The following is a 23412-nucleotide window of genomic DNA, read 5'->3' on the forward strand; positions in this document are numbered from 1 at the left end:
TGAAATTTGGTATAAATATCAGATCATGAATAATCCAGTCACATTTTGACTGGCAGACATTATCAGAGGAGACATTATGATGAAAATTGTCATAGAGCTTGGAAGTAGCACAAAGTCTTGAAAAGCCAGATTTGACTATCAAGAGGGGCGAAAGCATCCATTAACTTGGATCACAAGGGCCAAAGTTCTCATTTGGAACTTCTTATCATTCAGCAAACATCATTCTGTTCAGAAGCCACCATCAATATAATTTTGGGCTAAGAGCAATCGTATTCATTCTTTCGAGACCTTTCCTTCTAATTATATATAAAGAAGGAAATGGCTTCTCATTCCTCATGGGGTAAAAGTCTTTTATTTGTTCATCTCACTGATCCCAATCTCATACCCAGTTACATTTATTAAAAGAACAAATTTAACTTTGAATGTTAGAAAATAGATATGAAGTAAATATCAGTGTGTATGTATCATATATCTATATCTATTTAAGCCATCCAAGAACTCAGGGCTTACTCATTGTTGAATGTGGCCTGAACCCTGCATAACTTTAACTACATGTGGTCAGCCGACAAAAATTTATCTGCTACGTATGCTTATAGGTAATACAGGTAACACCCAGGGCTGGGTCCTGAAGAGGGTTTCCATTTCTCTACTTTTGGCATGGTTTCCTCATTGAACTGCATGGAAAAACAGGAGGTGCACTGCTCAGGGGGCTTGATCTTCTACTAGAAGACTTTAAGATATTGTCAAGTTTAGTTCATTTTTCTGGACTTCAGTGACTTCTATTACAACATAAGATATTTAGAGTATGCAAAGCCCCTTCAAGAAACATAATTTGACACAGAGTAGTATCTGATTGATTATGCTGTCATTTCATAATTAGCCTCAGAAATGAGACAGGAAATTCATCTAAGTGAAGAACACAGAGCAGGACAAAATACCCTTACTGCTTTTCAAATTTTGATCTCTGGGTAAGAAAAATACACAACTAAACCTCATATCAAATTTTAGTCTTTAATTTTATATTTAGACTAAATATAAACTTTTAGAGATTTTTGTTAATGTTCCTTTTCATTGTTAACTTGATATTCAAGAGAATTCAGAAGCCAATGTCTTTATAAAATAATTTCAAGATATGAAAATAGCATTTATCTTTAATGTCATTTGCTTTGTACCAACATCACAATTCTATTTTAACAATTATTCTGAGTCCTTAGAAATTAAACCACTGTATTAACTACAGAGACAAGAGTATAAATTAGTTCAGCTATTTCAAATCCTTAAAGTATCTGCTTTCCTTCCAGTTAGATCTATACAACCAGATGGTAAAGGTCAGGCTTAGGTGTTTAAAAATGATCTTCCTAATGGTGGCTTTCTTATTTTACTCTTATTATAAGAGTTGTTTGCAAGCAAAGGTCATACGAATTGGTTGGTTCACTGATATGACTGAGTGTAATAAATGGAAGCTGCTATAGATTGTTAACATAGAGGTTGATAACCAGAATATCATGGAATTTCTAACATTCTAACATTCAAAGTTAAATTTGTTCTTTTAATAAGTAAGTTGTGTTATGCTTCATTTTTGGAGTAAATACATTTATCAGTACCCATTTTATATAGCTCAATGAAGTAATCTACAAATATAAAAGCATTTTGCTTTTGGGTATCGCCATGGTCCCTGTAAATGCTCATCAGTCAGAATCGTCTGCAGGAAGCACTCCAAGTCGCATGGTTTGGTTTACAGACCTGAATATACATATTTCATTAAACACTGGCATTTATGTGCTCAAGTGGCACAGTGGCTTTGGAATCTATGGTCAAGTGGAGTAAAAATAATGTGGAAGTTTAAATCAATCGAAAAGGTATCAACCACCAATAAAAGCACTTCAGGTTTTTTAACTTAAATATCATGCAAAAGACTTTCCAGAATTACACCATTCCACCAAATTGCTCTTGTCAGGGTCACTAATGATCTCCAAATTGTGAAATTCACTAGCCAAGTCTCAGCTGTCGTCTTACTTGGTCATTCCTCCTCCTCTGATATAATTTCTTCTCTTGGCTTCTGGCACACTGCATCCTCTTGCTTTTCTTCCTATCTCCCCAGATATGTCTTCTCAGAGCTTCATTGATTTGTTTCTCCTCTTCCTCCTGACCTCTCAACCTTGGAATATCCCAGGGATCTAGATACCCAGGGAGAACCAGTCACTTCTTGTCACCTCCTCCATCCCCACCCTGTCCGAAGCCATCATCCTCTCTCACCTGATGATTGCACTAGCTTCCTACTTAGTCCCCCAGCTCCCACCCTCCCCTTCTTACAGACTCCTCTCAACACGGCAGCCAGGGTAAGCCTTTTATAGTGTAAGTGCCTCTCTGATCTCATCTTCCAGTTACTCTCCTTCTCTCTCAGCTGCAGCTGGACCAGCCTCCTTGCTGTACCTCGAATAGGGAAGCCCTGGCTGCCTTGGGGTGTTTGCAGGGGCAGTTCCTTCTGCCTAGAATATGTCTCCCTCAGAGAGCCATATGGATAACTCCACACCTTCAAGTTTTTTGCTCAACATTTAAAATTCTAAGCTGCACTGTCCCCAACACATTCTCCAGACCCTCTTCACTCTGCGGTATTTTAAAAGCACTCTGTTACTTTCTTATCTGCTGTGTAATTACTTATTATGTTTATCTTCTATTGTTTGTTTCTTTTCATGGGACTGTAAGCTCTTTGGGTTAGGAATTTTGATCAGTGTTGTTCATTGATGTGTCCCAAGAACTCAGAGCAGTGCTTTGCTCTTAGAAGGTGCTCCAATTGCATCTGTGTGAGTGAATGGTGGTGCTATATCTAGAGCGATCAGAAGGTCAGTCTTTCTAAGTCCGGTATGCCAAAAGCTGGAGGAAAGAACAGTTCCTTGGTTAAATATATGAAGTATGAGTTAAAACTATTTTTGCCTAATATAAGGAAAGCACCTTTCAAGTAACAACCTCAAAGGGTTGATTGCTTTCTTCTCAGTAATTCCCACAATACCACACATTATCAGGTTCATAAATTAGGGTAAGGTTTTCCATTGATATATCTAGAAATCGAATAAGGTTTGTTGTGTGTGTGTGTGTGTGTGTGTGTGTGTGTGTGTGTTGGAAGGGAAGAGGGGATGTCTTTTTCTAAGGGATGAGCTACATGACTGTAAGATAGGATAGATTTAATGACAGTGGGTAGAGAGAACATAGTTATAACAATTTACAATATCTCATAATAGTGAAGGAATGAAGTAGAGAAGACCTAAGAAATTTCTTTTTTTTTTTTACATCTTTATTGGAGTATAATTGCTTTACAATGGTGTGTTAGTTTCTGCTGTATAAAAAAGTGAATCAGTTATACATATATATATTTTTACATATCTCTTCCCTCTTGCGTCTCCCTCCCTCCCACCCTCCCTATCTCACCCCTCTAGGTGGTCACAAAGCACCGAGCTGATCTCCCTGTGCTATGCGGCTGCTTCCCACTAGCTATCTACCTTACGTTTGGTAGTGTATATATGTCCATGCCTCTCTCTCGCTTTGTCACACTTACCCTTCCCCCTCTCCATATCCTCAAGTCCATTCTCTAGTAGGTCTGTGTCTTTATTCCTGTCTTACCCCTAGGTGCTTCATGACATTTTTTTTTCTTAAATTCCATATATATGTGTTAGCATACAGTATTTGTCTTTCTCTTTCTGACTTACTTCACTCTGTATGACAGACTCTAGGTCCATCCACCCCACTACGAATAACTCAATTTCATTTCTTTTTATGGCTGAGTAATATTCCATTGTATATATGTGCCACATCTTCTTTATCCATTCATCTGTCGATGGACACTTAGGTTGCTTCCATGTCCTGGCTATTGTAAATAGAGCTGCAATGAACATTTTGGTACATGACTCTTTTTGAATTATGGTTTTCTCAGGGTATATGCCCACTAGTGTGATTGCTGGGTCATATGGTAGTTCTATTTGTAGTTTTTTAAGGAACCTCCATACTGTTCTCCATAGTGGCTGTACCAATTCACATTCCCACCAGCAGTGCAAGAGTGTTCCCTTTTCTCCACATCCTCTCCAGCATTTATTGTTTCTAGATATTTTGATGATGGCCATTCTGACTGGTGTGAGATGATATCTCATTGTAGTTTTGATTTGCATTTCTCTAATGATTAATGATGTTGAGCATTCTTTCATGTGTTTGTTGGCAGTCTGTATATCTTCTTTGGAGAAATGTCTATTTAGGTCTTCTCTGAAAGTTGAATTTCCTATGGGTTGAAAGATTTTCCTTCACAATTTTTAAGGAATGTGAAAAATGGAATAATTTGATAAAATATAGCTGTGATTTGCATGAGTGCTCTTAGAAGTTATGCTCTAAGATAAGTATTCAAAGATACGTGATGATATTTCAGATGGTAAGTCAATAGAATAAATCTATATTCTATAGTAATAATTCTGTAATTGCTTTCATGGTCTTATGTTACTATTGTATTAATTATTTCAAAGTTTATCACATTTTACAAATATCCTGTATTGTTATCAATATTCTAAGTCAACTTCAGCAGTCACTTAAGGTTAGATCTTCAACTTCTATAAAACACTCTATGCCACAGCACTTTCATATTCCTGTGGAGCAAATTTCTGTTTTCCACTGCAGGTCGGCTCATTGAAATGGCATATACTCAAGGATAGCTTAGGGGACTCCAACAAATGTTCTGATTCTACTTTATTCAACATATTTTTATCACCCAGATTTCCCAGCTCTCGGGTTCAACTCTTACATCAGGAATATAATATTCATTGAATTGGAAGTGCTTTGTTTAGTACTTTGTATAATACTCATTGAATTGGAATACTCATTGTTTATTACTCTCTTCCATTCCCTTTTGTTACCGTTCATGATTAAGCCAAAAGTGAGGAAGGAATAATCTGAAAAATTAAAATGTATCTATACAGATACCCACTTTGTGATTTCGAACAGCATTTTCTAGGGCAATACTGATCCCTGGCAAAGAAATGTCAGAAAAGTACTCAGCTACCTTTTACAAATCTAAGGTCATGAACATTTCCAGAAAAATAAAAACATGTAATGCATTAAAAGCCATGTTTCTCTATTTTTAGTTGCATGCAGATATTTTTGTTTGAAATAACTGAAATTCTTAAAATAAATTAGCCATGTTGCTGCTTTCAAAAATGTGAATGAGGGTATAAGTAGCAGAAGAAAAAATTGTTATCAATCCTACTCTGAATAATACTATTAAAGCAGAAAATATTTTATTTTAAATAACTGCCATTTCAGATACATAATAAAAATAATAGGAATAACCCCAACCACAAGATCTAATTCACACACACATATTTGTGTTGGTCCATGGAGGAAATATATGTTTGATGCTGAAATTATATATTTCTTTGAAATGTAGTTCAAAGTAAGAAAGAACACTTTAAACATCTTCTTTCACTTTTAACTCCTTACATGCCTCAAAGCAAACACCTGAACATATGTCAAAATACTCCATAGCTGCAAATCAGTAACGTCTTTATTCATTGAGAAATTTCGTTTCCATATCCCTCTTGTTAGATTTTCCTTGGATGTTTATCTTGAAAATCCTACTCAGAGCTCAAATAAGTTTTTCTCAAAGTCACATTCATCTTTCATATATCATTTCAGAAATCATACTCTTTCAGTATTTAAATAGGAGCAAAGACAACACTATCTCCATAACCCATGGAGAATTTATATATACTAGCACAGCTAGCTATCATTCTAAAGATATTTTCCACAGGAGACAAAGTCCGTCACATAAACTCACGTGCATTTAGAGGGTGGATATTCACAGTGATGCCTGACATACCTGTTTTTGGAGGAATCACGTCCACATCTCTTTATTCTTTACCCTCAGTAATTGATAAAAGGGGCCATCATTCTTGGCACAGGAAATGCCTCTTTTGATTACTACCCCAAGTAATTAACCTTCCTAATAATTTCACTAAATTCCAAATCTAGCAGTCTTTTTGTCATTGACCCTTGGTTCTCAGAACTGTAGATTCTGCTCTTCTAGCCTCCTTTATCTTTCTTTCATGGCTCTTATTACAATTTGAATTACATGACTATTTGGCCTTACCTTTCAATAACTACCTCCAACTGCACGGAGGATGGGGGCGGGGGTGACTAGTCCACAGGGACCATCACAGAGGCCAGAACAGACTACCGAGTAGACTCTTTTTTTTTTTTTTTTTTTTTTTTTATGAAGTGGATTTATTTAGAGAGAAACACACTCCACAGAGTGTGGGCTATCTCAAAAGGTGAGAAAAGGCCCCGAGTAGACTCTTAACAAATGATTATTGACTAGATGACATAAAGACCAATGGTGCCATAAATGTTAAAAGATCCAGAAGTTTGGTATTTAGAATTTCACCCTTTATATTATGCTTTTCAGATAAAGTTACGTTTACTGAAATTATGGCAATAATTCAATGAGAGAGACCTTTATGCTGTTCCAGAAATATAACTCCATACCTTGTTTTTATATTTTTTACTGAATATTAGAGCTCGGTACATTTAACCCTTGGCTGTGCTTATATTTAAGAAGAGTGTTCTCACATATAAATCAGAAAGGAAGGAAATCAGGCGTTTACTAGTAAAACCGATTAGTGTTTTAAGTGACCACGGATAATGACTTTCAATACCTTAATCGATTTCATATTTATTGAGTGAAATATTGTCATAAGGATCTTTTTATATTTTCAGTCATTTTTTTATATTTGGTTTTGAAGATATTCACATTTTTTAGAGTTGAATGGCTATCATCAAAAAATAAGAAATAACAAGTCTTGTTGAGAGTGTGGAGAAAAGAAACACTTGTGTACTGTTGGTGGGAATGTAAATTAGTGCAGCCACTATGGAGAACAGTGTGGGGGTTCCTCAAAAAATTTATTTCTTAAAGACTTCTTTCACTGTCACATATGAATCATATGGAGTTTCTGGTTTAAAACTTTGTGTTCTTACTATGGTCTGATTTTTTTTAAAAAACAAAACGTTTATCATTTAGCATTTGCCTACAACCATCACATCAGTACATAATAAGTGGCAACCAAACAGGTGATTGGCAAATGTTGTTATTACTCTGTTAGAAGGAGAGTCTGAGGAAAAGGGCTCTTTGAGAGAAGTAACAGGACTGACACTGGATCTCGGTTCCATGGCTGGCACAGCGAGCCACACCCTTTCTACTAATGAGTCTGGAAGGGTTGCCAGCTCTGCCTTTTATCTGGGAAAACACAGGGCTATTTATGCCTGAACATCATGTACTGAATTTGCTTCCATTGGTTAACATGGTCACCATTCCTGGTCTTTCAAGCCTGAAAAGAAAGCAAAGTGAATGTACTTGCTATATGATAGGGGAGTTTGGTAGTTGGGAAGTCTACATGCAAAGCTTGTTTATTTTGACAAAATGACTCTGGCTTCAAGGGATTAGACTGGAAGGCGGAGAAAATGGATGTCAAGAGTGATCGGGACAGTACTGAGAAATCCTAGCCAAGAATGTTGCAGCAGCCTCTAAGCTAGGGCAAGGGGGGATATTGAAGTTGCAAGTGTAGATAGAATCAACAGTGACTAAGTTGGTATGAAGGAAAATTTGAAGGCTTGTTTTTTTTTTTTGTGGTACGCGGGCCTCTCACTGTTGTGGCCTCTCCCGCTGCTCCGGACGCGCAGGCTCAGCAGCCATGGCTCACGGGCCCAGCCGCTCCGCGGCATGTGGGATCTTCCCGGACCGGGGCACAAACCCGTGTCCCCTACATCAGCAGGCGGATTCTCAACCACTGCGCCACCAGGGAAGCCCTGAAGGCTTGTTTAAGATTCTAATTCTGAGTAACTGGGTGACATGATTATATTAAAACATAGCCCTGGGGAAGAAGAGCAGGTTGAGAGTTGGAAGATGATGAGTTTTAGAAGTTTTGAGTTTGAAGGACACTGAAGATATTCATATGCGATGTTTACCAGTTACTTGGAAATGTGAGTCTGGAACTGATGAGAGAGATCAGGGATAGAGACATAGATTTTGAAATTTTCATAAAGAAGGAAAAGGCGAACTGAGCCGAGATTAAACAAGAGGGACAGAACCCAAGGGAATACCTTTAAGGTCAGGCAGAGAAAGAGGCACCTGTAAGTGAATTCAGAAGTGATCAGAGAGATTGAAGGAAAATCTTCCAGTGTCACAGAAGGCAAAGGAGAAGAGGTTTTAATGGTCAGGGAGCTGAGAGTGCATAGTGCCAGTAATCTGAAAGCCTTTTTCTCACATTTGTTTCCAAATATTACTTTTTGTTAATTATGTAGTAATTGGTTTCTCAGCTTTAGTAACAATGACATGAAGAAATTCAAAGTAATTCTTTGTGTTATTAGAACTGCACAATTTCTTCAATGTGTTTATTGTTTACCATTCAAATATTTGACATACTTTACCTAGAAACCTAGAAACTATATTTTCTTTGAATTTTATGATTTAAAATAAGGAACTTTTGGCTTGTACTGAATTTTCAGACTACGTGTAAAATTACTTGTAATGAAAAAAAGGAAAAAATTATTCAGTATAATCCATCATTTATCAAACCCCCTAAGAAAATAGTGATGTCTGCCAGCTTTTCCATTTTAGCATTTGGGATAACTCTATGAATAAAACAAACAAAAAACTCAGAATAAAAATTCTCAAAATTAAGCATTGATTCCTGTCAAATGATAATGAAAAATCACTAGGTTTCTTTCCCTGCGATATCAAAGAAGTGTTACGTGTGAAAATTAAGGAACAGTTGTGTGTATGTAAATTTTTTGAATAAATTAAATTTTAAGAAATGTGCTATTAAGTTACAGAGTGAAGTCGTTATATTAAATATAGGTAGTCCTCACTGTGCACAGGGTAACATTAACTGGAGACTCGGGCATAGCAACCACATTATTGCTTTCTATGCTTATGGTCCCGGTCCCATGGCCACTGAGAGGATTGCCTATATGTTATAAAATCACTTTTCATACGTTTATTGCATAGAGCATCTTGAAACAGAAATCCTTTCATCTCAATATATTATCCTAAAACCAATGTTAAAGAGGTAAGTTAAAATATACTTATTCACTGCTACATTCAAAACCCGTTGCAAATTCTCATAAAGCAAAATGACAAATTATTCACTATTTTAAAGAGCAAATATCACATTTAATAGATTCTAAGAATTGTATGTAACAATGCCTTGTGGAACAATACACACTACAAAAGTGATCTTGAATGTAGGTTTACAATAGACATTTGCATGCAAAAGAATTAAATTCATTGTCTTTTCTAATTCACCATTTATAGAAGTTTTGGGCCCTAGGTAAAAATATAGGCTAACCAACACACCACCTATTGTATTGCTTCTTTGTAAATGTTCAGAAAATCTGCTCTGCTTTAAAATTGTCTTTCAATATTATCAGCTGAGAAATATATTTAAAATTTTTTTGGTATATACAATGTATCTCAAATTTAAGGCATGGGAGATACGGGTCTTTATTCAGACATTCAAAAGATAAAAAGAATAATATAACAAATATCCATGTACCCACCATTCATCGTAAAATATAAGATATTATGAATTCAATAACTAATAAGAAGCTGCTGTATAAAAAAAAATAAAATAAAATACAGAGTCCTAAAAATATTTTTTAAAAGACATTACGGGGGCTTCCCTGGTGGCGCAGTGGTTGAGAGTCCAAAAAAAAAAAAAAAAAAAAGACAATATGAATTCAATTAAGCCTATCATACACGCCTCTGATTGAAATATCTTCCCTAACTCCCCCGAGGTAACCAGTATCTGAGTTTCATATTTTTCAGTGCACTTTTATGATATAGGTTTTTAATTGATGTTTTTTTTTTTTTTTTTTAGGTCTTCCCGGACCGGGGCACAAACCCGTGGTCCCCTGCATCCGCAGGCAGACTCTCAACCACTGTGCCACCAGGGAAGCCCTGATGCTTTTTTTTTTTTTTAAGGTTAAAGTGATTCTTTCCTGTGTCTGGTTGTGAATTTTTATTTTGAAAAGTTGTTTTGGGTTTTATCAATGTTTTCTGCGTTGAGATTGATCTATAGTCTGTGTCAATTGTAAAGTTTTAAACCTCAAGTCTCATATGATTCATATATGATGGTGAAGGGAGTCTTTAAGAAGTAAATGACTGAAGCAATAGAAAAAGATCCTTACAAAAATATTCACTCAGTAAATATGAAAATGCTTAGGGTATTAAAAGTAGTTATTTGTAGGGGGACTTCCCTGGCTGTCCAGTGGTTAAGACTTCGCCTTCCAATGCAGGGGGTGCGGGTTCAATCCCTGGTTGGGGAGCTAAGATTCCACATGCCTCGCAGCCAAAAAACCAAAACATAAAACAGAAGCAGTATTGTAACAAATTCAATAAAGACTTTAAAAATGGTCCACATAAAAATAAAAAAAAAATCTTAAAAAAAAAAGGAGTTCTTTGTAATTACTTAAAACACTATTTGGTTTTACTAATAACCTCCTAATTTTCTTCCTTTTTGATTTATATGTAAGATCATTCTTCTTAAATTAATAAGCACAGTCAAGTGTTAAATGTACAAAGCTATAATGTTCACTGAGAAATACAAACTGGTCTTCTGTCAAGTGTTTTTATTTGTATGCTCTATATAGTCATTCAGAACACTAATTAGGAAAAGGATGTAAGTGAATATATAAAATTATGATTTAGGCACAAGTGATTTTTAACCCTTAATGCTTTTTGTTTAATTTCGATATCCAAAATATGGTAAGGAGGATAAAAATCTCACTGCAATCAAATTTTCTCACCTTAGCATAACTATTATCACTTTATTTCCAGACAAGTTTTTACACAAACTTTGGCTATTAAGTCATGGATCTCACCACATGAGACAAAGCCCAAGTGCCAACCTTATATTAATTTTGGAATATGAAATTCATCCATTGATTTTTAAAGTAAAGTAGCTCAAACACAAGCTAAAATGAAGCTATATTTTATATTGAAGACCAGTAGTCATCTTAAAAAAAACAGTTTTTTTGTTTTTTACAAAATCAACTTTCATTATTCTTTCAACAAAAATCATCTAACTCTTACTGAATTTACCATTTTACTCAGCTTTTCAGTCTTTTACTTGGTTTTTATAAGTCTCTCATCAGGATTTTCCTGGTGGTGCAGTGGTTAAGAATCCTTCTGCCAATGCAGGGGGCATAGGTTTCAGCCCTGGTCCAGGAAGATCCCACATGCCGTAGAGCAACTAAGCCCATGCACCACAACTACTGAGCCTGCGCTCTAGAGCCTGCGAACCACAGCTACTGAAGCCCACATGCCTAGAGCCTGTGCTCCGCAATAAGAGAAGCCACTGCAATGAGAAGCCTACACACTGCAATAAAGAGTAGCCCCTGCTCACCGCAACTAGAGAAAGCCCAAGCGCAACAATGAAGACCGAACGCAGCCAAATAAATAAATAAATGAATAAATTTTTTAAAAAAGAAGTCTCATCATAAGCCACAGTCTTTTGTGATATCAGTATAAAGTTTAGAAACCTGTTTACATCTACTTTTGGTTTTATTCTGCCTTGAATGAAAATAATCATATTTGATATAAAAAGAAAATTTCAATGATTTAATTTTATGTCCAACAATAGTAAATTATTGATTTTTATAGTAAACAATTGTTTACATGTTATAAGAAAACAATTTATATTTCAAATGTTAACACAATTTATAAATAAATAAAATAGAATAAGATTTTATTTATTTAAAACTATTTTATTTAATTAAATAAGTTAAAAATATTTTTATATTTCAAATTATAAAATGAATTTTATTGAAAGCAATTTGATTTTTTATTTAAACTCAACCACTAAGAAGTGATACTCTGTCAACTATTTACTTCTCCCCAAAGTTATCATTTTACTGCCCTGTACAGTCAGGGGTAATGACTACTTCTTACTTCAGAATGAGGCCTGGATCTCTTAGTTTGACATTTAACATCCTTCTTGAATTAGCACAAAACTTCTTCCTTTATCTCCAACACTCCCCTGCTGAATCCTTTAGTACAGGCCCACCGTTCTGGACTATTCACACATGTGCACGTGGAGGTCAACCAGATGCCAGATCATGCCTTCCAGCACTTGGCTCTCCTGGTACCACGAGGATGCGGTTTCTATTCTAACTGCATATTTACAGCCATATTTGTTTCTGGATAGTTTTCCATTCTTTTTTTTCTTTTTCTTTTTTTTTCAGGGATTTTTGTTTTGGCCATGCCCTGCAGCTTGCAGGATCTTAGTTCCCCGACCAGGGATTGAACCCGGGCCCTCAGCAGTGAAAGCGCAGAGTCCTAACTACCGGACTGACAGGGAATTCCCAGTTTTCCATTCTTAACCATGATCTTTAATCTCAGTATAATAACAATTTTTTAAAAAGTGAATACTTTCATAGTAAAACAGCTAAATGTGGAATAGAAAATAGTTTTGATCTAGATCAAAACGGTATTGTTAACTATATTTGGTTGTTCATTAAATTTGCAGACAATGTACTTATGTATAACTTTTTCAATGTTCTTAAGTGTTTTTAGCATTAAGAATTTGTTCTAAAGGTTGAGTGTTGTGTAGTTTTAAAATATTTAAATGGTCAGGTCAAACAAACACAAAACTTCTGAACACTGCTTGGAGCTAAATTTGAAACCAACCAAATTTCTTAGGTTTGCAAAACTGAACGAGAGAACTACCACTGAGCTGAATGCGTGTCACGAGCAACGGCTCCACTAGAATTAAACCAATTCAAAGTTGTACTTGGACCAGGATTTGCAACGGGTCAAAGTAGCCAAAACACAACATTTAAAAACACATGCCGTACGTTGTTTTTCCATTAAACTAAATTCAGTTTCTTTTTTCAAGCCCAAATGTATCTTCAGAACAAGAGATTAGTGTTTCTGTTCTATCTTTTCTAATACTGAATTGACCTTTAATTAGAGAGCACATTATTATTTTAAGCTGTGTCATTACTAACCTGATTCTTTTTGCTGACCTGTATCTTCTGTTTCAATCAACCAAGTCATAACTTTTGGTTCATTATACCACTGGCACATGTGTGTCTTTCTCCGTAATCCTAATCCCTCTTTTGCTTACGTTTTTCTCTCAGTGAAGTATAGAAAGTCAGAAGTTGTTATGATTCGAAATAGCTCTTTCATTGCTTGGACCAGTCATTTTCTTACTATCCTCTGGCTGTTATTTTTAACTTGTTTTATATCTTTGTATTTTGCAATGGGGTGGAATGGTACACTTTGAAAGCTTTTGACATGAGAGCCAACCTGCCATTTGCTATTTACCAGGAATGTAAAGTGGATGATGCGGCAATCTGGGGGGTCAGTATCCTCACCTGTACATTGGGAACACAATGCCTGCATGACCAACCCCATATTAATAGTAATACCACCCTACCTTAAGATAGATGATCCAGGAAATCAAAGTAGTTATTGAATGTGAAACACCTATGCACTGGGTGAAATAAAAATACAGTCTGTTATCTCTGATAATCCTGAGTATTAAATAAAATTACAGGTGTGGGTATTTTGCAGGTAGAGTTTTAGTTTCTAGGAGAAAGCCTAGTTAAAGAAGGCAGTATCAAACCATCCTGATGCTTCATCCTCTACTCCAGATGGTCTCTTCTTATTTCTACTGCTCTCATCTTTGTCCCCTTCTTCTTCTCAGTTGTTTTTGGTTTAAATATAGCATATTTGCTGAACAAAGCTTACAAATCCCCTCTTCCTTTCCAACCACTCAACACACACACACACACACCTTCACAACCCAGCCCATTAGACTGTCACACAACAGCTCTAGGTAAAGCTTTTCTGAAGAAAATAGACTCTGCTGAGTACCCCTTTATCCTCAGTATACATTACATTACAAGTATCAGTACTGAACTTTTTAATGCTTACAATGTTCCCTAGGAGTATATCAGTTAAGCGGGCAAAAAAAATATATATCTGGAAGTTTATTATTTTTCCACCAATACATTTGACACCACCTTTGGAGAGCGAACAAAAGGCATACTGTCAAGCAGATAGACCTGGACAAAATGTTACTCTTTGTTCCACACAAGCACAGAAGTATATTTAAGCAAAGAAAGACATTCCATGACTCTCCTGGGACTTCCTTCCTCAGCTGAATTATACCAACATGTTCACACCACTTGGTTCAGACTGTGTTGGAATTTAAAATGCAGACTTCTATTTGCCAATGCTTCAATCCCACAGCTATAAAAATTCACATTAGGATTGAACCTGGCTTTAAAACATCATAGAACAAATGGAAGTTTACTGGGAAAATGTGTATACACATGAAATTAGTCGGAGATATGAAAATAAGGGGTGTCCTTGTTTGACAGATTCTATACTTCTACAGGACAGCCTCAAAGTCGCCAGAAGTCACCTGGTTTGGGATTATGTTTCAAATCCAGGCTCACTGACATTCATGAAACTTTTGGCAAAACATGGGCCAAGTTTCAAGCAAGGCTGGGTAGAATACTTCTTTCATGTGGAACCTATGTGAAACTCAGTGGTTTTGGCGAGGTTTCTCCTTGAGTTTCACATTCAAACAAGCCAAAGTTTCAGCGTAAAATTAAGGGGCAGAGGGAAACAAAGAAACAAAAAAACCCAACAGAACACGAAAAAAATGGCTTGCCTAAGAATTTAATGGCCTCTATCATGTTCCAAACCCATTTCATCCTTTGGATTCTGCAACTGAACTTGTATTGCCTTTTAGCGATACATTTCTCCTCAGCAATGCCAAATCAAGCCTTCCTGGTATTAAGGAGGAGAGTATTCTAGAACCCCCCAAGGCAGGGAAGTGTATGCTCAAAATAACTGGAGGATTTCAAGTTTTGACTGTGCACACATCACAGAAATGGGGTGATTAAAAAGCTCCATATTATGCAGATCTGAAGGGAGAAAGTTAGCAATTAAATATCCACCTTTTGGAAATAAAAAATTAGACTGAATAGCTCTAGGTCCTCCTCCTATCTCAGTCCCAGTTCTAGAGATCATACTGCATCTGCTCCTAACCTGGAGGGACATCTCCCATAGCTGACTCCCTACTCCACCCCTCTGAACAGGAGTTCTGCAGCCACTGGCTTTCTTCCTTGTCAGCAAGGTGCAGAGCACGGAGCACAGTGTATCAGTCCCCACAGTCGGGGACTTATACAGAATCCTGACAGGATCAGGCTCGTTCCACTCTTCACATTCACCAGGACACAGGGACAGCTTGCCAGGGAACATCAAACTCAGTATCTAGCTGAGGACTTAGAAAATATCCTTTGCTTGTGGTGAAGAAGAAAAGAGTGACAAACAAATGTAATATACACATGAATTTTCTCCAAAATAAAGAATTTGACTGAATGGCTAGAAAGTGCTATACTCTGCCTATTTTAGGAAATACGTTTTTTTCATTCCTTATCCCTTATTCAGCAGAAGTTTCACTACCAATACAGACTTCTGGCTACAGAGGATTTTTCTTTTCCTTTTTTTTTTCTAGTTTTCCTTTTTTAAATTTTTTTTTCTCTTTATTTTTTCTTCTTCTTTTTCTTTCTTTTTTTAAAAAAAAGTTACCCAGAAGATGTGTGTTTAAAATGCATTTTTCTTTTGACATATGGTGTGACACCAATAAACTTCTTTGGAAACAAGAATCTCTAAATTCCAAGGACTTCAGTGTCCATGTTAAAAAGCAACAGTAAGTCCCCGAGGCACATGGTAATTTGGAGGCACTCAAGTGAGGGGTTGATAGAGTCTGGTCTGTGCACCGTCATTTGCTGCTTGATTTTAGACATCTGCTTGGAGGGGAACAGAGAGCTATCATAAAGTCTATAATGGTCAGAGAAACTTGCCATAAAATAGTCTTGGCCTCTCAGTTGGGGGTCCCTGTACTAATAAAACCTAACACATATCAGTGAGAGAAAACCAAAACCCAATAGCTTATTCAAAGGAAATAATATAAAAGCGTTAAACCAAAAAAAAAAAAAAAGACTTTCTACTGAACATAGTAAATACTCATAACAAAAGTAAATGCTGTGTTTGAAGTTAAAGTCCACAGATCAAAGTACTTTGCAGAATGTCAAGACCAAGCATAAGATAGGGGAGGGGAAGGCACAGAAAACTCTCCAAAATATTATATTGTCACATTGGAGAAACCTGCTAGCCGAAGACAGTCAGCTAGTTAAGGAATTCTCAAAACCGAGTCACCAAATTGTGCTAGGAGTATACAAAATAACAAAACAAACAACAAACAAAAACTGTTCTCATTCTACGCTAGTAATAAACAGCACAGTGATGAAAGAAGGTACTCAGGTAGAGCTATCTCCTTGTCCTTAAAATAATTACTAATATATCTCCTTTCCTCAGATAGTTGCATCTTTTTCCTTAAAAAAAAAAAAGGCCCTTAGAAAGTTAAAAATAAGTAAGCCGTCTAAACAGGAAAATTAGGATGTCTGCAAGGCTCTGGATGACTCTGGCAACGAGGCTTAATTAGCGTCCTGCTGCAGCTCAATCACAGGCGGGTCTGTACTGCAGGTCAACAGGACAGAGTGCGTTCAGCACAGTTTAAAATTACAGCCACAGAAATGCACAGATGCTACTGCTGTATCCTGGAACACCGTATTTACCTGGAAATCGTTCAGCACCCCCGTTCATTCTCCCGATTAACAAGTTATTTAAAAAACATCAGTCATAAACATATCATAAACCAATAACATCACTCCAGAATTAAAGAAAAATCTTACCTACAGGCAGCCGGGTTCAACAGTTGCTCTGAAGAGAGGTAGGAGTCATTGGCCTTTTACACGTGGAGATTGTTTATTTAGCCCTTTTTAAAAGGTCTTGAACTCCAGAGGTTTAAGATTAAGTCCAACCCAAGTGTCTGAAGGGAAAAAAAAGGCAAGAGAGAAGGCAAATGAGAGACGGAAAGAATCCCAGCTGCTGGGTGGTGCTACTGTTCTGAGAGCGTTTGAGCTATTTTCAGCATTAACAGCAGCCGGGGTTGTCTGCAAGGGATGAAAAAACCTTGCCGAATCACCACAGCCCCCCTCCGGGGAAGCGGGGCGGGACAGAAACCAGGAAGCCCACAACAACTTGCTTCACTGTGCAAATATTCATTGACATTTTGAGGAAAAGTGCCAGCACGATTGAAAACAAAACACAATAAAACATTTCGACTGAAACCTTAAAGAAACATAGTGCTTTGCCATAATCCTCGCGTTTTCAAAATGATCTACCTGGTTTGTTGAAAATAAGATGTTCTATTTATGCCTCATTGAGAGGAAAGACTTTTCTTCTGATAGTTCCTTGCTTGCTCATATGGGTCTTAAAAAATATTTTAGATCTCTCTGGGAGGAATAGCTGTTATCATCCTATCCTTCTTAAGACCGAAGACAAATGGTTTATTTCTAGCCCACACCCAAATTTCCAGTTCCATCAACTATGCTATTTTTGACAGCTACTGGGTTGAGCTGTTGACATTTCTTATCTGTTGGCAGAGATTGGGGTCCATTCAGTGACAAGACGCAGACAGGCACCCCTCCCCCTGCCTCTCCCTCCAAGGGCCAACGAAGAAATATTTCAGATTGGGTCACCAACAATGACTGGCAAACTCTGAGCTTTCATTTTGTTTGTAGAATGATGAATTAAGATCTACAAATTGTATTCATTCATTCATTCAACAAATATTTTTGTGGCAAGTACTGAGTCTACTATCTGCCAAGAACTCTGAGAATACAACAGTGGACAAAATTAACAATGTCTTTGCCTCAAAAGGCTTCCAGCACACAAACGCAGCAAGAATAAGGACAGAATTTGCTACAGACTTCTACAGCTTCTTTTCCACAGGCTATTCAAACCATAGCAACTGGAGATGGAGATCTCTTTCTACTCTGACTGAAGGAAGATATGCGTCATCAGACCGACTCCTGATTTCCATTGCTTCATTATACCTTTTGCAACACCCCTAAGAAGGAAAATTAGTTACTTCCTACCAAGGAAACACGTATTTTTTAGAAAAGCCTTTATTCTACGTAGATGAAATTCCTGAATCCTCTCAATTCCCTTTTCTTCATAACAAAGAGAAGCCATGCGCAGTCAGAAAGTACTGCGGAGAGGTGTAAGAAGATTCTCTGATTTTAGTCCAGTGTACAAACCACCTTGATATATTTTATAGTTAATATTATGAAGGTTGGTTACCAGAGGCTCAGATCAAATTCAACTCTTTCCTTGCAACTGATTAGAGAAACTACTGAGGAAAGAAATAGGTGTGGGAGAATAAGAGGTACGGACTTCCAGTTGCAAAATAAATGAGTCACAGGTATGAAATGTACAGTGTGGGGAATCTCTACAGTCAATAACTATGTCATATCTCAGTATGGTGACAGATGGCAACTAGACTTATTGTAGTGATCATTTTGAAATGTATAGAAATGTGAAATCCTGTTACACTATGCCGTGTAACAGGAACTAAGGTCGTGTTGTGGGTCAATTATACTCCAAAAGCAAACAAACAAACTCATAGAAAAAGAGGTCAGATTTGTGGTTACTAGAGACAGGGGCTGGAGGAAAGATAATTGAGTGAAGGCAGTCAAAAGGTACAAACTTCCAGTTAAAAGTAAGTACTAGGGATGTAATGTACAGCTTGATAAATATAATTAACACTGCAGTATTTTATATATGAAAGTTGTTAAGAAAGTAAATCCTAAGAGTTCTCATCATAAGAACAACACTTTTTTCCCTATTTCTTTAATTTTGTATCTATATGAGATGATGGATGTTCACAAAACTTACTGTGGTCGTCATAATGTACATAAGTCAAACGATTATGCTGTACACCTTTACTTATACAGTATTGTATGTCATTTATATCTCAATAAAACTGGAAGAAAAAAGAAAGAAAATACTAAAGACTATGCATGATATGTTTTTTTTTTTTTTTTTGCTGTACGTGGGCCTCTCACTGCTGTGGCTTCTCCCGATGCGGAGCACAGGCTTCGGATGCGCAGGCTCGGCGGCCATGGCTCACGGGCCCAGCCGCTCCGCGGCATGTGGGATCTTCCCAGACCGGGGCACAAACCCGCGTCCCCTGCATCAGCAGGCGGACTCTCAACCACTGCGCCACCAGGGAAGCCCGTGCATGATATGTTTTTTAAAAAAAGTTACACAACTTCTATTTCAACTACTGCGGTAAAATAGTGAAATCTTTCGGCATGATACGCTCATGTTAAAATTATGTAGATATTTAAATTAAAAATTTATAACTTACGTTTGAAATATGTAATCAAATTTTTAAAATAAGATTAACCTTATTTAAAAAATATGCAGCAGGGTTTTTAAAAAGATCTCTGTAGAATAATGCATTTTTCTGTTCATTTGAGTGGTCCCATTTTAATATGTCTTAAATAACTGTCAGTTTAAAATCGGATATTTACTTTACTTGGTCAAAATGATAAATGGTAATTCTGGCAAAAAAATGGAAGCCTAGCCTCAGAAAAAAAATTTTTAATTGTTTTTACTTTTTCCTCCTTATAGTAGTTTATAATGAAGAAGAAAAATACATTTTTAAATTGGCCTTCCTTGAGAAACTATGGAAGTTAAGGGAACAGATAAAGATTAACTCTTTGAGTACTAAGTCAACCATAATTTTTAAATTCCAAACTGCCTGCTTTTCACACCAATACTGAGAGAAGCCCATTGCCTCCTGTTTAACTATTATTAATCATTTTATGTCAATCTGCACTTGAATGAACAGGTTATGACCCTGCTAGCTCCCCATTTAGGATGAGTCCTACACTGCCAGGTGACTCACCCAGGTCTCCTTTGTTCCCCAAAGATCCTGACTGTCCAGACAGCCTGTCCATAAGCACCTTTTGACAGATTTGATGTCACAGAAGAGTGCAGATTGAGGCATATTTCTGAAGGTTAGAAGACTAAATGTTGGACTTTTGTAACCACTATGTCTTTTATAAGTTATTAATGCCTTGGCAATTGTACCAGCTGTACTACCGTTAATGATTTTATTTATATTCTTTCTCTCTTTTTTTATTTTTACAAATAAGTAGATTTAAAATCATTGGAAAATGCTTATATTAGAGTTGGACTTCTTATATTGGTGTAGCACTAAATCGGGCTTTGGCATAACCCTTCTCCTGTATAAGATGGGGATAATAACAGTACCAGTCCACAGAGTTGTGGGAGGGTTTACATGATGATGCACACAAAATGCTTAACTAACAATGCCTGATGCATAGAAAGCATAAAAGTTAATGCTATTATCACTGTAAGTCTAGAGCTTGGCTATCCAATATGATGGATACATACGGCTGTTGAGCACTAAACATGTGGTTCGTCAGAACTGAGATGTCACATAAGTGCAAAATGTACAGCAGACTTTGAAGACTTAGTATGAAAAAGAGACTTGATCATATGTTGAAATGGTATTTCAGACATATTGGGTTAAATAAGATAATTTGTTAAAATTAATTTTACCTGTTTCTTTTTACTTTTTAAAATGCCAGAACCTTTTAAATGTACAAATGTGGCTTGCATTCTGTTTTTATTGGGCACTGCCATCTAGGCCAATGGTTCTCAAACTGTAGCGAGCATCAGAGTCTCCTGGAAGGCTCATCAAAACACAGAATGCTGGGTCCTACCCCTCGTTTCTGACTGAGTACGTCTGGGAAGGGGCCTGAAATTCTAATCTCTCACAAGTCCCCAGTGATTCTTGACCACACTTGGCGAACCACTGTTCTCGATCCATGCTACTTAAAAGAGGGGTCCATGGGTCAACAACTAATTCTTGGAGGAATTAGAACACTTGGCAAGTTTGCCAGCAGAGATGCAGGCTCCAAAGACTAAGATAAGGACCTAGTTACAAGAACCCTTGCGCAAGGCATGGGTGGGACCGGCCGCCTTGTTCACTGAGGTTCTTAAACTCTCCAAAAGGACAGGATTGGTTTCAGAGGCTCGAGCAAGAATAATCTTTCTGAGATGAAGAGGGGGGAAAATGGATGGAAATGTTGGAAGTCAGTCTAGCTGTACATTTCCTTCTCTCCCTCCATAGCACACAAGAAAAACTGAGATTGTTTTCGGCTAAGTATTTGTCTAATTAAAACAATGTAGCTAAGGCACAGTTGATGTAGAACAAACCATGCTAAAGGGTATTTATGTCTCAGGAAAGGATCTTATTAAATCAGATAACACTCCACTTGTTAGAACCATGAGAAAGATTGGTATTTTAGAGTAGAGAGGCTTCTGGATCCTCTGCCCCACCCTTAAATAAGTGAGCACACTATTTTGAATGATGTCACCAGTTTGCCAAATGACTTCTCACTTTTTCAGGTGGCACCAAAGCCTTGTGGGCTCAAAGGGCTTCCTGAAAATAAAATCCTCATTGTAAGAGAGAAAGCGGACCCACTGGTAATATTTAAAACTCCCAGTTCTGTGTGCAGCGACCATTTGTAGCTTTATGTCTCACAGGTTGCTTGGTTGTTTCAGAAAACTTGACACTATGTGCAATGCTCAACAGCAGAGAGTCTGGAGCCAGTGTGTCTGGGTTAGAATCCCGGTCGGTTACTTCACTTCCCTGTGCCTCTGTTTCCTCCTCTTTAAATAGGACCTATCTCAGTGGGCTGTTGTGAGGATTAGAATAGCTGTCATTTGAAAGGAATGTAGAAAAGTCTGGCACGTTGTAAATGCTATTATTGGTCAAATAATTAAAATATAGTAGAATCTAACTGTACAGGTTAGCATATATGGCCAAATGTGGTAATTTGTTTTCAGATACCATGATGATTTCTAGGGACTTTTATATGCACGGGTTCTTGAGTACATGTATTCTGAGGGCTTCTTTGAGAGCTGTTTAAATTTTTTTCCCAAGAGAACTCCGAATTCTCATTTGATTCCTCATCACTTCCTATTAATTGAGAGGATCTCAGTAGGAAGGAAGTGAATGTAGTTTTCCCATGAATATTGTTTTCCAGGTTACATTTTTTTCCCCTCTGAAGTCCTTTGAAAAGTGAGTTGCAGTATAAATGTTGGAAGGTTTTCGTGGCCATGTCGGTTGGGTAGCATTGTCTAATATTCCAGGAGAACAATGCGTCATTCTCTTAGTCAAATATTTTAGTGCTTAGGGAGAGGCAGCACGACCGTCTGAAACAGTGGCATGAGTTTCAAAGATGTACCGAAAGGGCAGTCAGATTCTCATACTATAGAGACGACAGACATCAGATAACGCTGATCAAAGGAAGGGATAGACCCCCAAAGTCTGGCATGTTGAATGCAAAATGAAGGCTAGATTAAGTGTACTAACATCGTTTACACTTGTCTGCTTAGACCACATGAAACAGAGTGAAGCATGCGCAACAAAACTGGTGATGCCTGGAAGCATCATGCCCTTAGTAAGTGTCAGCAGGGCCATCTCCAGGAACCTCAGTGTTACACGTGTGGAACAGTCAATAACTGCACTGAGTGGGGAAACCCAAGCCCAAGAGGTGAGTGGTTTCAGACCAGTCACGCAAGCCCTCCGCACTCGTGCCCTGAAAGGGAGGGAGAAGAATTGAGCTATAAACCCCTTCCTAACTCTAACATCTCAACTTTTGCTTGGGCTTAACAGAGATCCCATTTGGCCTTTCCCCCTCGCCTCCATAATCTACATCTAAAGTTGTCAAATCGTATGTCCACTTATTTCTGCTTCCTGGTTACCGATGTGAAGCGAATGTGTTTTGGGAGGTGATTTGCCATCTCATGTGCCATTATGCAATCTGGGACTGAATTTTACCAAATAAGGTGAGAGTCTGAAGGAACGATTAAATAACCAGTATCAAATGCAAGAGATTCTGTAGAAATAACTTCTTAAAAGCTTTATTCCAACTCACTTTTCTGGTTAAAACCTTATTGTTTTTAATCTTACTGTCTGAAGTCTATGTGTACTTAGCAAGTGCCTCTGCCGTTTTATATAACCATGACTAAGCTTTTCTTGATATTTATATGCCATTGAAATTGAGCATGTGCAGTAGTTGCCACATATGGTAGAAAAATCGTTAAGATAAACCTTCGTAAAGGGGCCTATTTAAGGCTGTGCACGACCTGCTATCTTCTCACATCTCCACCCACATCTCCTACCCTCCTTCTAGCGCCATTTCTTCCAGGTTCTCTGGTCTTCTCTCAGTTCCTGGGATGGGCCGTGGTCAGGGCCTGTGCGTGCCTTATTCCCTCTTGCCGGCCGCCTGCCCTGCTCAGCAGTGGATTCGTGTACCCTTCAGCCCTCAGCTGAAGTGCCTTTTCCTCAGGAAGGGTTTCCCTGCTCCAGCCAAGGTCAAGCTTTTCTGTTTTTTTTTTTTTTTTTTTTTGGG

General features: G+C 37.4%; 1 protein-coding gene across 3 annotated transcripts in view; it reads right to left on the reverse strand.

Moving 5' to 3' along the window:
• The window catches only part of SORBS2 (sorbin and SH3 domain containing 2), a 205853-nt gene that overhangs the window by 154902 nt on the left and 27539 nt on the right, over positions 1–23412 (reverse strand). For all 3 annotated transcript variants that reach the window (XM_024760020.1, XM_024760016.1, XM_024760019.1), the window contains exon 2: positions 16804–16940. The gene's annotated coding sequence lies outside the window, so the exon portion shown is untranslated. The remainder of the gene's footprint in view (positions 1–16803; positions 16941–23412) is intronic.

Source organism: Neophocaena asiaeorientalis, unplaced genomic scaffold (genome assembly GCF_003031525.2).
Source record: "Neophocaena asiaeorientalis asiaeorientalis breed wild unplaced genomic scaffold, Neophocaena_asiaeorientalis_V1.1 scaffold521, whole genome shotgun sequence".
Classification (NCBI taxonomy): domain Eukaryota; kingdom Metazoa; phylum Chordata; class Mammalia; order Artiodactyla; family Phocoenidae; genus Neophocaena; species Neophocaena asiaeorientalis.